The 13,375-nt window shown below is 47.1% G+C and overlaps 1 long non-coding RNA gene across 1 annotated transcript; it reads right to left on the reverse strand.

The window, feature by feature from the left end:
- Positions 1-1,636: 1,636 nt before the first annotated feature.
- LOC124174807 lies at positions 1,637-2,836 on the reverse strand. The gene is made up of 3 exons (XR_006869007.1): positions 2,608-2,836; positions 2,073-2,525; positions 1,637-1,982 (listed from the first exon to the last, which is right to left on the reverse strand). It is a non-coding gene; the product is annotated as an uncharacterized LOC124174807 (long non-coding RNA).
- Between the last annotated feature and the right edge of the window lie 10,539 nt (positions 2,837-13,375).

The raw sequence follows: 13,375 nt of genomic DNA on the forward strand, positions 1-13,375 counted from the left end.
AACACATCTTTTCTTTTTTGTTTCTTCTGTTCTTGCTCTGTATTAGAAAGTTGTACTTATTAGTCAACCGTCGGGGAAACAGCTGTGCACAGCGAGGAAGCCTTTACCTGTCCGCTGCCGTGAGTTTTCCCGCTGTCCAAGCCTTCGTAGAGCTAGTCCTGTATTTCTTTCAGCCTCTGCCGGAGCCTTTGGATCCTCAGGCCACGTGACTGCTCGAGATCGCAGCTAGCCATTAACCCCATGACGTAGTAAACCAATAAACCATCCACACACAGATTTATGTCGAGGCATAAACAGGCGCGCCGCATGTCTTAACGGGGAGAAGGAAGACTCACTGTGTTACATTTACACCGGTCACCAATCTCGACGTACGGCAAACAACTTGTTTGTAAGAGTGTATTGCCGGTGTGAGGCTTGATACTCTACCATCGAATCGACGTTACGCGGTCGAGTTTGTGGATATCATACAGTAAAATGAACTGTTTTATATCTGAGGCGATTAGACGGGCGCATTACGCTACGGCTAATCGTAAGTTGATTGTTTCTCGTGTTTCGTTGTGTTTTCGTCAACCGTGCGCCTGCCGCGTAAAAATCGTTACCTGTCAGGATACGTTTTAGTGTCTTTACGTGCAATAAATAAATGGGCTTCTGCCTCTGGCCGGCAACGAGAGTGCGTCTGGCCAGCGAGATTACTATACACGACGGTGGATGTCGTGCCATGGATTGAGAAGTTCCTCTATAGGGTCACACAAACGTCAACTCTGATATATTTAGGGGCATTCACTTAAATAGTTAGCGCAGACGTAGAAACTACCGAAAGCAATTTCTTACTTTTGGGATATTACACTATTAACTTTTTAAAGTTTTCTTAACAGAAGTATTTATGATCGCAACCCTGGCTTAGCGAAGTTTACTGTCCGAGCCAACGAATTCTTACACCAGTCGTATATCATCGTGTTATAAATAATATAATATACGCGATTCCGCATTCATGAAACATACAAACTCGTCGGACTGGATAAGCGATCGTTAATTCTTTGCAGCTTTGCGGTAAAGAATTTACGAAAAAGTGCCGGCCATTCTTCCGAGTGGAATCGAAAAATTTGTACAACAGCAATGACGATGAAAACAGCCTTTAAAAATGTCAAACTAGTTTCAGATGCACAAAGAATTGTTCTGGCGATGTTTGAAAAATATTCGACAAGACAAGTCAGTCTGTTTCTCTCATTCACCGCGCGCGTGGTCGAATCCTCCTCTGGACAAGAAATGATAATCGATAATCGCTCGGTGCGCCCCGTGTGTCTTGGTTCAACACACGAAATATCCACCCACGACGAGAGGCTATTAAATCAAACTATTAAACACGGTTGCGTGGGCCGTGTGAGATTCTGCGTAAATCACGAGGCAGCAACGCCTCGGGACGCCCGCACATCTTTCACGACATTGCGCCGAGTACCATGTGTGGAAAGGGGCAGGGGGAACACGCCAAAGGTGTCAACGAACACCTCCGGCTTCTCTCTCGGCTGCGAAGTACGGACTCTGATAGTCCCGAGCCGTGATTGCAAGGGTATGAAATGGATCGCGAATGTGAAACCGTGAATACGGTGACCTCATTTTTTGGGTCCAATATTTCCGCGGTCCGTAAGGGCGGCTGAGAAGTCACGGCTGAGGATGAGAGTAGCCGAGAAATGCAGGAATTCGCGGGGAATATACAGACGTGGGCGATGAAAAGGCACCCGAGAGTGTCGCGTCCGCTACGCGACAAGCGGTTCTTCTCTCTCGGATGTCCTCCCTCGCTCATCTGTGTTTTTTACTCTCATGACGATTCCTCGCGCTCATGTAGGCAGTGCATCGTTATCTCTGGAACAAACTCCTCGGCACTACCGGAGCGCATCGGCAGCGACGAGTTCCGATCGCGAGTGGCGAGGCGGACGATGGGACGCCGGAGAAATCGGAGGCTCGTCAAGTGCCAGCCGGAGAAGCTGCGGGAGATAAAAACTGTAGTAAATAGGTTTAATTTGTCGGGTACATTCGGCGAGATAACCACAACGCCCGGCAAACAGGTTGCGTACCATACGTATTTAACATAACGCAGACACGTCGGTCGGTTTACGTAGGCAGTGGACGAAGAAGAAAGGGCGGAGGTGGTCGAGGGACAGAAATATACGGTTATCTTCGGGGTACGGAGTTGAATGTGGGAAGAAGTGATTCTGTTTAGAGACGAGGAGGTGTAATCGCGCAGCCAGATCACGTCCGGCGAACCACTCATCGATCCAGGGATCTGTCATCACCTCGCTCCGAGGAGTAATATCTACCTCCCAAGATCTGTGCGCGGCGAGAGATGGCTGGCTGGCTACAGGCAGGCCAACGCACCTGCGATCGCCTGGCGTTGAATTAAATTGTCTCTCTTTCATCCAGGCGATAGACCGGGTACAGTGGACCTTGAAAGTTTTTGTCCCGACCCGCGAGTGACGGCTAATGGATCGGTTGCCCATGGCGAATCTCTTCGAAACGTTCGGGGAAAACTGTGGAAAATCACTTCGTACAGTCGAGATGAAGATACGAAGCGAGACTAGAAATATTGAAGATGCAAAGGATCTTTCTTACCGTCGCAACGCGGCTTCGAACCAGCTCTCGATGATTTTTGTAACCAGGTGTAGAATTCTTTTCGAGCGCACGTGAGTTCGTAAGGTTGCGCCGGTGGATCCCGTCCGTCCGCATCTCCGTGCAGGATTCGACCGACGTGTTCCCGATGGATGCTTAAAGAGAGCCAGAGCACGGACGTTGGTCCTTCTTTTCAGAGACCGCCGCACCCATAAACGCCGACCGTTCGAAGTGGTCGGGATCCACGACGCACGGCGCTGGATCCCGAGGCTGTAAATCGACTTCTGCAGCTCATCCCGATAACGGATAGCGGGTATAAAATATTCCCGAAGTTCTGTTCTCTCCCGTTTCTTAAAAGCCGCGATAGCTGATTATTGGGAGTGAATTTTCCCGGACCGCTACATTATTGCTCAGTCTTGTAATGCCGCAGAGGCAGGAGCTCGCGGATCGAATAAGGAGGTGAGACATTCGCCGCGGTCTCCATAAATAAAGATAAAAATCGGCAACACGCGAACGGGAGGTTCGAGAGGAAGGATTCTTCCTAATCCAGGGCATATAAATTTTCAACTCGCTAAATCCAACCGGCGTTGTCGCAATCCTTCTCCGAGCAACAAGTTCTATCTAACCAACGCTGCGCGCTTCCAGCGCTCGCCTTATTCCCATCTAAACCTGAACTATAACCGTTCCGGTTGACAAATGAGCCGAATTTCATTCGGCCCCGCGATTCCGAGTCACGTGCAAACCGTTTCCAAACCAGGCGGTAGCAGGTTGCTCAGAGTGTTCAGGTTGGCTGGTTCCGGAAAAGCTTCCACGTTGGTTTTGCGGAAACTCGAGACTTTGCTTGAAGCCAAATTGTTTTTCCAGCAACCCTGTTCTGGAAACGGCTCGTACGCAGAAACAAGCAAAGGGGCAGGTTTTCGGATGATTTTACAAGACCCGGCAGGCAGGTTTTGTAAAAGAGGCGTCGCTCCGTGGGGCTTTTCGGGCCGTGACTCGGGGTTGCAAGCATATATAACTTGTTTCCCACAGGTACGGACTCGTCACAAATCTCCGGCGGGTCCTGGGCGACATCTTCCCACTGCACTAGAGCGAATGCGACGCCGCAGGACGGAACGATATTCTCAGGCTTCGAGAGCCCAATGACGGCTCTATCCCCGAGGACCCCTTCTTTTCCTTCGCCTTCTTCAGGTGCTGCTCCAAGGATGGGCGAGATCTCGCGCAGATACGTGCCGCAGCATCGCCGCGGTCCAGCTCGTGTTAACAACCGAAACTCATAAAGACGTTTTTAGTGGCTTAAGAGTCGAGAGATTCGAGATCTGGGAACTGGGGACCGGGATCAACCGAAGCGCCGACTTCGACTCAAGGCTGAAGGACCATCCTGCGGGGCGGAGGGACGGCCGGTTGTGTATTTCCTCGTTTAGGAACCGCGGTCCATGCGGGACTGAATGAGCCGCGAAGGATGCGATAAATTTCTACCGATCCTTGAAACTAGAATGAAGTCATCCTCTCGCTGCTCCGCCGGAGTCGAGCATGCGGCAAACTTGTCCAAGATAATGTCGTTGTATTTCACCTACCGATCGCATTTTAAACTCACCGGCAAACCTCAAGCCCGATTCTTCGCCTTTTCAGATCCTACCGTCTCGATAAGATAATCACCCTGTACTGTGGGACAAAAATTTTTCTACGAACGTCTCGCCTCAACGATCGATCGGTTCATTTGTCTGCCGCGGGTCCTGCAGGACGCGTCTAATAAATTGGGATAACCTGCTCAATAGTGTCGAAGAAGACAACGCAAACTGCGAAAAGGTATCACCCGTGGACTCTTGAAAATTGTAAGACTCAACAGCACATTTGGCGAATGCTGTACCCGATTCACTCGGCACTTTTCTACCCCACTGAAACAATCCTTTCGCCGCACGACGATCTGGTTTGCTGGAAAAACGGGTTGCCGCGATTCGATGTCGTTATAGGCATAAGTATCGGTTACAACGGACGGAGGATCCGCGTGAAGCGATTGTCCCGGGTCTTAATTTCGTGCGGCGGCAGGCGCGACGCGTTGCCTATAAATCGAACCGGCTAGATCAAAGGGATCGCATCAATTCCAGGTTCACCCGTTCGAGAGCAGCATCCCTTTCCCTCGGAGAGAGCCGGCTATCTCAACCCCCGGTTTCGTCGACCGCGCGCTATCTCCAAACTGTCCTGTCGACATAAAGTGGGGAGTCCTGTCCAGGAAGCGACCGAAAGCTTTCCGATCTTGTCTCAATCAATTCCGAATGCCTGAGAAAGCGGGTTCGGTAGATCCGAGATACAGAGTCCTCCTGACCATTCGTAGAATTATTTCAAGTTACAGGAGAATTCGTAAGGCGATACGGTGTTTCCTTCTCCGCGTTTCAATTCCAGGCGAGCGAGTCGACCGGGCCGAAGGCCTGCGGCCGGCAGGATCGTGATATCGCTTAGGCATTAAGTCCGGGCAGATGCCGAGCAGAGGAGTGAGGCATGCCCGGTATATATAGCGCATTATATACGCGCACTAAATTTATTATGCATATTTTTATTGAGAGAGCCAGTATTATGAAAATGAGGGGGAGAAAGAGAGTGAAAAAAATAAGGAGGAGAATTATTCAAGGATATACCCGCGGCACTCGAGCCGTGCTCGCTTCGTGCGGTAATCTGAGTTCCTGCAGCGGGAGGATAAAGAACAGGAAACAAGCAACAGGTCTAGGTGGTTGCTCTAATTTTCACTAATTAGCAATTATTACCATTCTTTTGACACCTCGCATGATCGTATATCAAAACCAGCCCTAAAATTAAACTACTCAATGATTCCACCTGCATAGAAATAGGTTTATTTTACGCTTCCGAGACATGCGATATGCCCGACACGCCGACGCGAAATCCCAAAGTTCAGTGTAAAAAGTTAATTTTTACACCAGCTAGCGGGCGTGTACATGCACAATGATACAACGATAATTGTCACTATAAATCATAAGCCTAATTTTATGACGACCAACGAAAATTGAATTGCGTTCACGTTATTATACAACACGCACGAGTACTGCATAATACCGAATATAGGTATCCATAAATCAGAGATGTTGGAAAATACGCGGTTATGCAACTCAGGGATGCTCGTGTCTAACTTCGCTTCCGGTTCTCCTGTATCAAATATCTCGAAATTGTACGTGAATTTTTTCAGGACAAACCGGAAGTGATAAAGTATATTTCGAGACTCGAGATTCTGCACGGTGGATCCGAAGTAGTGCAGTAATAAAAGTGAGAGTCGTGCCTTGCGCGTTTACGTCGCATGTAACATGCGCTGTATGTATATATATGTATGTACATTATTTATTATACACAAAATACACATTATGCGCAGATCGTTTGATAACGCGAGCCACGGAGCCTCGAAAGTGGAATACGATTTGACGGAGGAGCAATAAAGGCTGGTTCACTGCCGATAATTGAATCTTGGAAGGTGTTATCCGTACAGAGTTGGCTCGTTACTCAAAACTTGGTTCTCCGTACGCGTGCCCCGCTATCTGCGTACAATTGACGCACGCGGACGGTGATTGTTTAGTGAGAAATCGATAATACGGCGCCCGCCAATGAGAAAGAAGAAAAAAAAAGAAAAATACAAAGAGGTATAATTAATCAATTGCATTCAAATCAGTTCTTAGACATTTCTCCACAAGTCACTCAGAGTAATTCAATTTCCCCCGAGTAATAAATCGCCTTCTACGAATCACTGCACGAGCCGCTGCCCACGCACTGCACTCTCCACCCCCATCCAAGTGCCGTACTAAATTACACCTATACTCTATGTCATTTACAAGACTCGCGTATCTCACGCCGCAGCTGTGTCTGTAAAATATCGAACTATGTACAAGATTGGCCCGCGTTTGCCGCGTATCGAAACGGCTCGACCGCCGACCGCTACCGTATGCTAATGCGGCCTTCTCCTACATCGGGGATTCCGAACACGTAACTGATAAACCTAGAGTCCGAATGTCGGCTCTAGAATCCTGGTGTTTCTCAATTAGTAACTAGGACACGCGTATATACGCGTTCTTGTCCGCAGGACGACGTTTGATAAAAATAAAAGTATAGGTATTTATACCCCAACTGCTTACAATTACCCTGAATCAATGTCCACATACGATGATCCGATCCGATCTTAAAATCACGGAACTCTTTCGTTTCTTCAATTTTCATTCACTTCCAAGCATAATCGAGCCGTTTCCGAATCAAAAGTCACGATACGAATGTAAATCAATAGTATGTAAATTACGTAAGTATATAATTCACGGAAAATCCATGAAATGATTTGTTTGAAAAAAATGGCAGCACGCGTAACGTTGAGCAAACTTAAAGGCCGTCCGTTTTTTCCCATAGCAAAATAATCGTGCGCCGCACCCTCGGGCAGGGATGCAGATGGCCGACGCGAAGTGAATCGATGGTTCTCACATCAATTGGTAGAAACACACGATCTCTGTACCTATGGTTATCTCAGCGGGAGTAAGTGTGCACGTATATGGTATACTATGAGGTATAAGTGTGTGTGTGTGTGTGGCGCGTAGGTAAAGGCAACGAGCCTCTGCATACGGTTCGCGTCCCGCCGCGTCCTCGAGGCATTGTGTCCTGTGTGAATTTTAGACACCGTCCGCCACCCCACCGAAATTAAAAAAGGCAACCAAGGGCTTTACGACAGAGATCCCTTGTAAAGCTGCGGGAGAATGAAACTCGGATTCGGTGTATCCTAGGAATTTGACGTAGAGTAAAAGTATAAAATAAATAATGAAAATAATACTCTGACAACATTCCCATTTTCTTAACCCCTCGATTTTTCTACCAATTAATTAATCTAATTAATCACCAATTGTAATGGCCATTGACGGCTGGAGGACATCGACGCGAACCCTAATTAAAATTGTCTTACGTGTGACTGAATTTTTAGGCGGCTCGACAGATTCCTGCTAACGCTCTAAACAGCAGGTGGATTGTTCCCTCATAGATATAAGCAAGGGTAAAACTGAAGACCAAAGATTAGACGGCAGTAAGAGAAAAAACACTAACAAGTTTTCCCAATCAGTGGCTACATTGCGGATTACTTACCGTTTCCTTGAAATAAAAGACGCTCCGCCTCATCAGCACAGGCGGACTACGGAATTGTTCACTTGTGATTAGACTTTTTACAATTTACAATTACAATCGGTTGAACTTTCATGAACTGGAAAATAAATTTTACGCAACCCAAAATCTTTGACAACAGCACGTGGCTTGTACGCAACGAAATGAATAAACCTTTGAGTCGATGTATCGTTTGCAAAATAAAAAAAAAAAAAAAACACATTTGTGAGAAGGCGGCAGAAAACGTGCCTCATGCGTGGCGTTCATAATAGACAATAAGCAATTGTTGAGAAAATTCTGTTTCATTATTTCGTATTTAGCTCATGTAACTTACGTATGGTTTAGTTGGTGAGAAAACTAGAAACGAAGAGCAAAGGGGAGAGTGCGAGGGAGAGAAAGAGGGACTGAAAACAGGTAAAAAGATGCGCGTCAGCTTTGTTCGGTGGTGAGGCAACGTAACGGGCGTTCGTTCACAGATCATTAACGGTAAAATGCAAAATGGTGAAACCCGCGGACAATGAGACCAGACCGCGGTCGGTGACAACTAAGGATTACCCTAAAGGGGTCGAAGGGCGTGCTTCTGAAAAACATCCCCTCTCAACGGCAAACAAGGGGATTGTTACACGATCGTCTCGCGGAGCTGTAAAATTCCCTGCCCCGTACCGGACCATTTCATTAGTCTATGAAATTCAAATACCAAGAATCCCCGTCTTATCTCTCGGAAATTCGCTCGAAAATAACGGAACGTTCCGAAACAGTCGAATCGAATTTCACTTTCGCGTCGCAATTTCCCCCGTGCAGCTTTTTGAGCCATACAATCATAAATACAAATCGTAACACACGGCGTGTGACATGCCTACGTTGTATTTTCCCGGCATACGCAGTGTCTGTGATCCGGTTCATCGTGGGCGGTATAAATTATCTCGTTCGAGGCATACACTGCTAAAATTGCTGGAAACAGAACACCACGAGTGTTGTTCGCTCTATGGATATAACGAAGTGGCGGTGGATATTCGATTTTTCAGCACCGCCGAATGGTAACGCGAAGCTGAAAATCACACGTATCGTAAAAACACGTCGAAATCAGTGCTCTCGGATCAGCGGCATGCGTTCATTGGTGACATTTTCCTAAATAAAAAAAAAAACAAACACAAAAACCGGTGTAGCAGAGGGTAAATTAACCGCACTTAGGCACTTACGGCGAAGAAAGGTAACACGCTTACGGGTTCTTTACGATCACTCGTGGAGGAAATCGACGCCCTTGTTATAAACGCGGGGATATAAATTTGGGGGTGCGTTTATAGCGGAGTGCCGGGACGCGCGGGGACGGCGACAGCTGTACGGGCGCACGACCGGCTAATCATATACGGTAGGCCTCGAGGTATTACCCGTTAGATAAGAATCGTGGTTCGTGGAATGCACCGGTTGGTCGGAGGGTCACCGAGGGTACAGCCCTCGTCCTCGTCCGCAGCTTCGGGGAGCAAGCGGAGCAACCGGAGGTCCAACCCCGCCGACGACGTCCGGACTTGACTACCTGCCGCCGCTGCCGGTGGCAATTAAATTTTAGGTGTTCGATCGGCGTCGTTCGGAGCTTCCCTCGCCTCGCCCCCTGCTTCTTCGACTCCTGGATATCCTAACGTCCCGGCGTTCGTTTCGACCTCCTCCTGTCTCTCCATCTTCCGTCTGTGATTGCCTACCCACCGAGTCCGAGGTCTCGAAGCTTGGAAGATATCGGAAGGCGCGTTAATCGCAATGAAGGGAAGACGGGGAGGATATTCGGTTTTTGCAACGACTCGAGGAATCGGCTTTGCCAACCGAGGCTCGAGATGTCGGAGGAGAGAGAGTCGGTGCCGTGCCTCTGCGAATCTATAATTATTGACCGTCCGCTTGGAGGAACTTTTCTTCCCTTCATTTTTTATCCTATAAAAATAGGGCCGAGGGTAGGTATTATCGTCTTAAATCAACAGTGGCTCTGTCCGTCGGTTCTCCGACTCTCGGGCCGTTAATAGCAGGTCTCGTTTAATAATCCTCGTCCGAAAAACGAACCACTAAACCAAATGTCATTGCTGTAGATTCGATTCATCTCGTATCACGGCTGTCAGCGGTCGAGAGAGGCTCCCACCGGCAATCATCCCTTGACTCTCGGTAATCAGCTATTATATCCCTCCTGCAATTCGGAAATAAATTGTACAAGAGAGCCGAACGCCGATCGTTGGGTACCTTCCGAGGATGCGGAGGAGAGGAGAGGAGAGAGTGAGAGGGCGAGGTAGAGGGAGAAAGGGGAGAGAGGACGTGGGGAGAAAAGGAGCTGCAACCGGCAGGAATCGACGAGTAATCTTATCGTGCATTCGTGCCGTTACTTTAATTTCGACAAGTATAATATAATGCGTATGGGACGCAGTACGTTTGAATGAACGAAACGTATTTTCACAGGGGCAAAAAACAGGTAATAATAATTAGCCTTATCACCGACGAAGCGATAAATCTGAAATTAGTTCTACGGACAAAAAATCTGTATTTACGATCCTCGTCCCGAACCTGCATCGCTCGGCCTTCGCCCTTCCGCGTCCCAAGTACTCGATGCACACGAGCTTTTCTATCTTCGGTGTTAAAAATTGATACACCGTGTAACGGTTGGCTGTCCAGCGATACTGCATTTTTACAAGTAAATCGGAGTTTTTTAATCTACATAATATCATTGTGCGAGTCGAAGCTGAGGGTTATCACGGCCGAAAAATTATGTCCGGCACTTCGTCGCTGGGTCTCATCTTTTTACACGGGTATCATCGGTGTCTTTACGACTGTCGCTGGGCGGGTATAATATACAACGAAATGGAATTATGATAATTTGGAGTAAGCTAGCCCAAATCCTTTTTTACTTGCTTGCCTCTAGAAATAAAAACGCCGCGCGATTCGACAGCGACTATAAAGTTGCGCAGCACGTTTACGAAGAAAAAAAGGAGAAACGGAAAGACGAGAAAAAAAATAAGGAAACAAATATGTAACTTGTCTCAATATTTATGGGCAATAAATAATTTAATTGTTTCACTCCGAAGGTTCGATTGGCTCGGAATCGTCGATTCAATCGCGTATGTTAATGAAATAAAGTTCGTTGATGGGCTCTGTTCGAGATGTTATCGTAAGCACCGGCGCTGCCCGGCACTCCGCGGCAAATTGCATTATTATAATACCATGCGGTACTCTTCGTTATTATATCCCCGAGTAGGCACTTGCTGCCACCAACTTTTCCCTCCACCGCCACCCAGCAACCCTGACGATGCCCTAGCGTTGAAGACCTCCTCATTTTTCCGTCATACATTATCCGATACGCCTCGATATTGCACATTTCTACGATTAGTTATTTTCCCAGAGCACCAGAGATCGGGATTCGTTATTTGTTGTTTAAAAAATCTGGGTCAAAGTAATGAAACGGGAACGTTTCAAACGAGGGTTAGAGGTATCGGACTAATCTGGAATACACAACCAAGTGCATCGAGTCGACGTAATTATGATATGAAGATAAATCGCTCAGTGAAAGCGCATCGGGTTGTGCTCCTTTATATAATTTCAGAGAACAATACGAGCAATCGTGCCGATTCATTCGTATGATGTTACAACGGTATTAAAAGGAAGAAGAAAACAACGGAATGCACACAGGCATGTATAGGTATGTTATATGCATATGCGCATGTATGTAAGCGTGGGTCTCGCGGAGAGTGTGCAGAATATAAAAAGTAGCGCAGCTTTAACGTGTACACATTATACAGCTCAAAATTATGACATAGCGCTGAAGAGAAAATCGAGAATAAAAATAAACGACGTTCTTTGACGTTAGCACGCTGACTGGTATACGCGTTGATTATGTAGATCGTCCAATTAGCCGATGCCCGGAGAAGATGAGTGGTTAATTTCGTACAGAGGTGCGGCTAGAATATACCGCGGAAGGAAGGGGAGTAATCGGTCTTATCTTAATCACCCGGGAGAACAGTCTCGCTAAATTTCGTATCATTCTGGTATCAAGTATGCAAATTTTAGCGCATCGCCGCGCCGTTTATTCAATTGTCCGCGATAATTGTAAAAGCGGTGCCGGCGGTTTTCTTCGAGGAGGTAAAAAATCGGAACGCCGCGAAAAGCTTCCCTGCGAGGTAAATAATTAGGCGAAAAAATGTGCAAGGATTACAGACGAGATCCTGCCGCCTTCAACCCGGCTGTCGAGCTCTACAATTTGCCCCCAAAAATAAGACTCATCTTATTGGCGTTGCCGTCTTACCGGTCAGCCGGTTATTATACATCCCCGTCAATAATAATTATATTCATTAGGAAATGAAGCGCGGAAGCCCCGGCTCTCCGAATTACCGGTTCAAAGAATTCTCGATAGAACCGATCCTCGCTCTATAGCCTCGGAACCTCCGATGTTACGATCGAGGAGGTTCCTTCCCGTCGACCTGATTATTGTTATTCATCAGTCGACGGCCGTGAAGGAGGTTGAGAAAAAATGAGAAAAAATTAGACGAAATTTGAGAAAAAAATCAACCCCTCGATCCGCCGGCGACTCGCTTAGAACGAGCGAACAAGTCGACGCCACGCGTGAAACGAAAAACGAAAAATGGAAGTGAAATCGGCCCTGCACCGGTTCGATTGTCCTGGCGAACGGCGGAGGCAACACTTTGCAACTCGCTGCGGTACGGTAGAGTTCCTCTTTACCGACGCCCACTCGAGTCAGAAGTTGCTGATCGTGGCGTCGGTACAAACTAGGAACCTACAGCAGGTCGTGCACCGGTCTGTGACCAGTAGTCGAATACTCCTGTAAATCAAGTGATACCGGAAGAGTCCTGTAATTGAAACGGAAGTTGACTATCCGAATTTTTAGTTCTTAACACATCGGAACGGAGAGGTGAACTTTTAAAAAATGGGTTACTTATTCAACGTTCGTTACCGTTACGTCATTGTTATTTTTCGCTGATGCAAACGAATAAATTACCTTGTAACATCGTGAGATGAAACGATCTCGTTACCGTAAGAATTCGGCTGAGTCGTGTCTCTTCCGGTTTGCTCACTGTGAAGAAAAAAATTGTACTTTCGTCACCGACGTTCCGCTAGTTTCCCACGACATTTTTCCACGCCATCTGCAGAAGCCCAAACATCGAGATAAGCGGCAGCTTTCTTTTCCTGTTGCGTAACTCTGAAAAAATCTGTGCATGTATAAGTCTGAAATATAGTTTTCTTTTCGTTACATGTACCGAATATTTCCGCGCGTGGTAAAATTTTCCGAATATGCGAATTGAACAAACGTGATTCAACGCTGCAGTTAATTGAATAATTGCTTCAAGTATTCGAAGCGAAAATTCCTCAGCGCAAACCTGGAGACGTTGGTCGTTTTACGCAGGCGTTCTTTTACAACAGAGCGGTGACACGCCGAGTTTAATCGAGTAATTGTAATCGCGTTACTTTCATCTTCAATTTATCCTTGCGAGCGGGAGTAACAGCCCGGTTTATCGTATAATGTCGCGTTGCATATTCCTCAATTAAATTTCCAAGCTTTCCCCGTCTTGAGGATAGCGATTTTGCAACTGTAGTCTGGTTTGCTGCTTGAGATGCAGAGCGACGCGTCTTCGCTGCTCACCCTGACTATTTAAACCCAGGA

This window comes from Neodiprion fabricii, chromosome 2, assembly GCF_021155785.1.
Source record: "Neodiprion fabricii isolate iyNeoFabr1 chromosome 2, iyNeoFabr1.1, whole genome shotgun sequence".
NCBI lineage: Eukaryota > Metazoa > Arthropoda > Insecta > Hymenoptera > Diprionidae > Neodiprion > Neodiprion fabricii.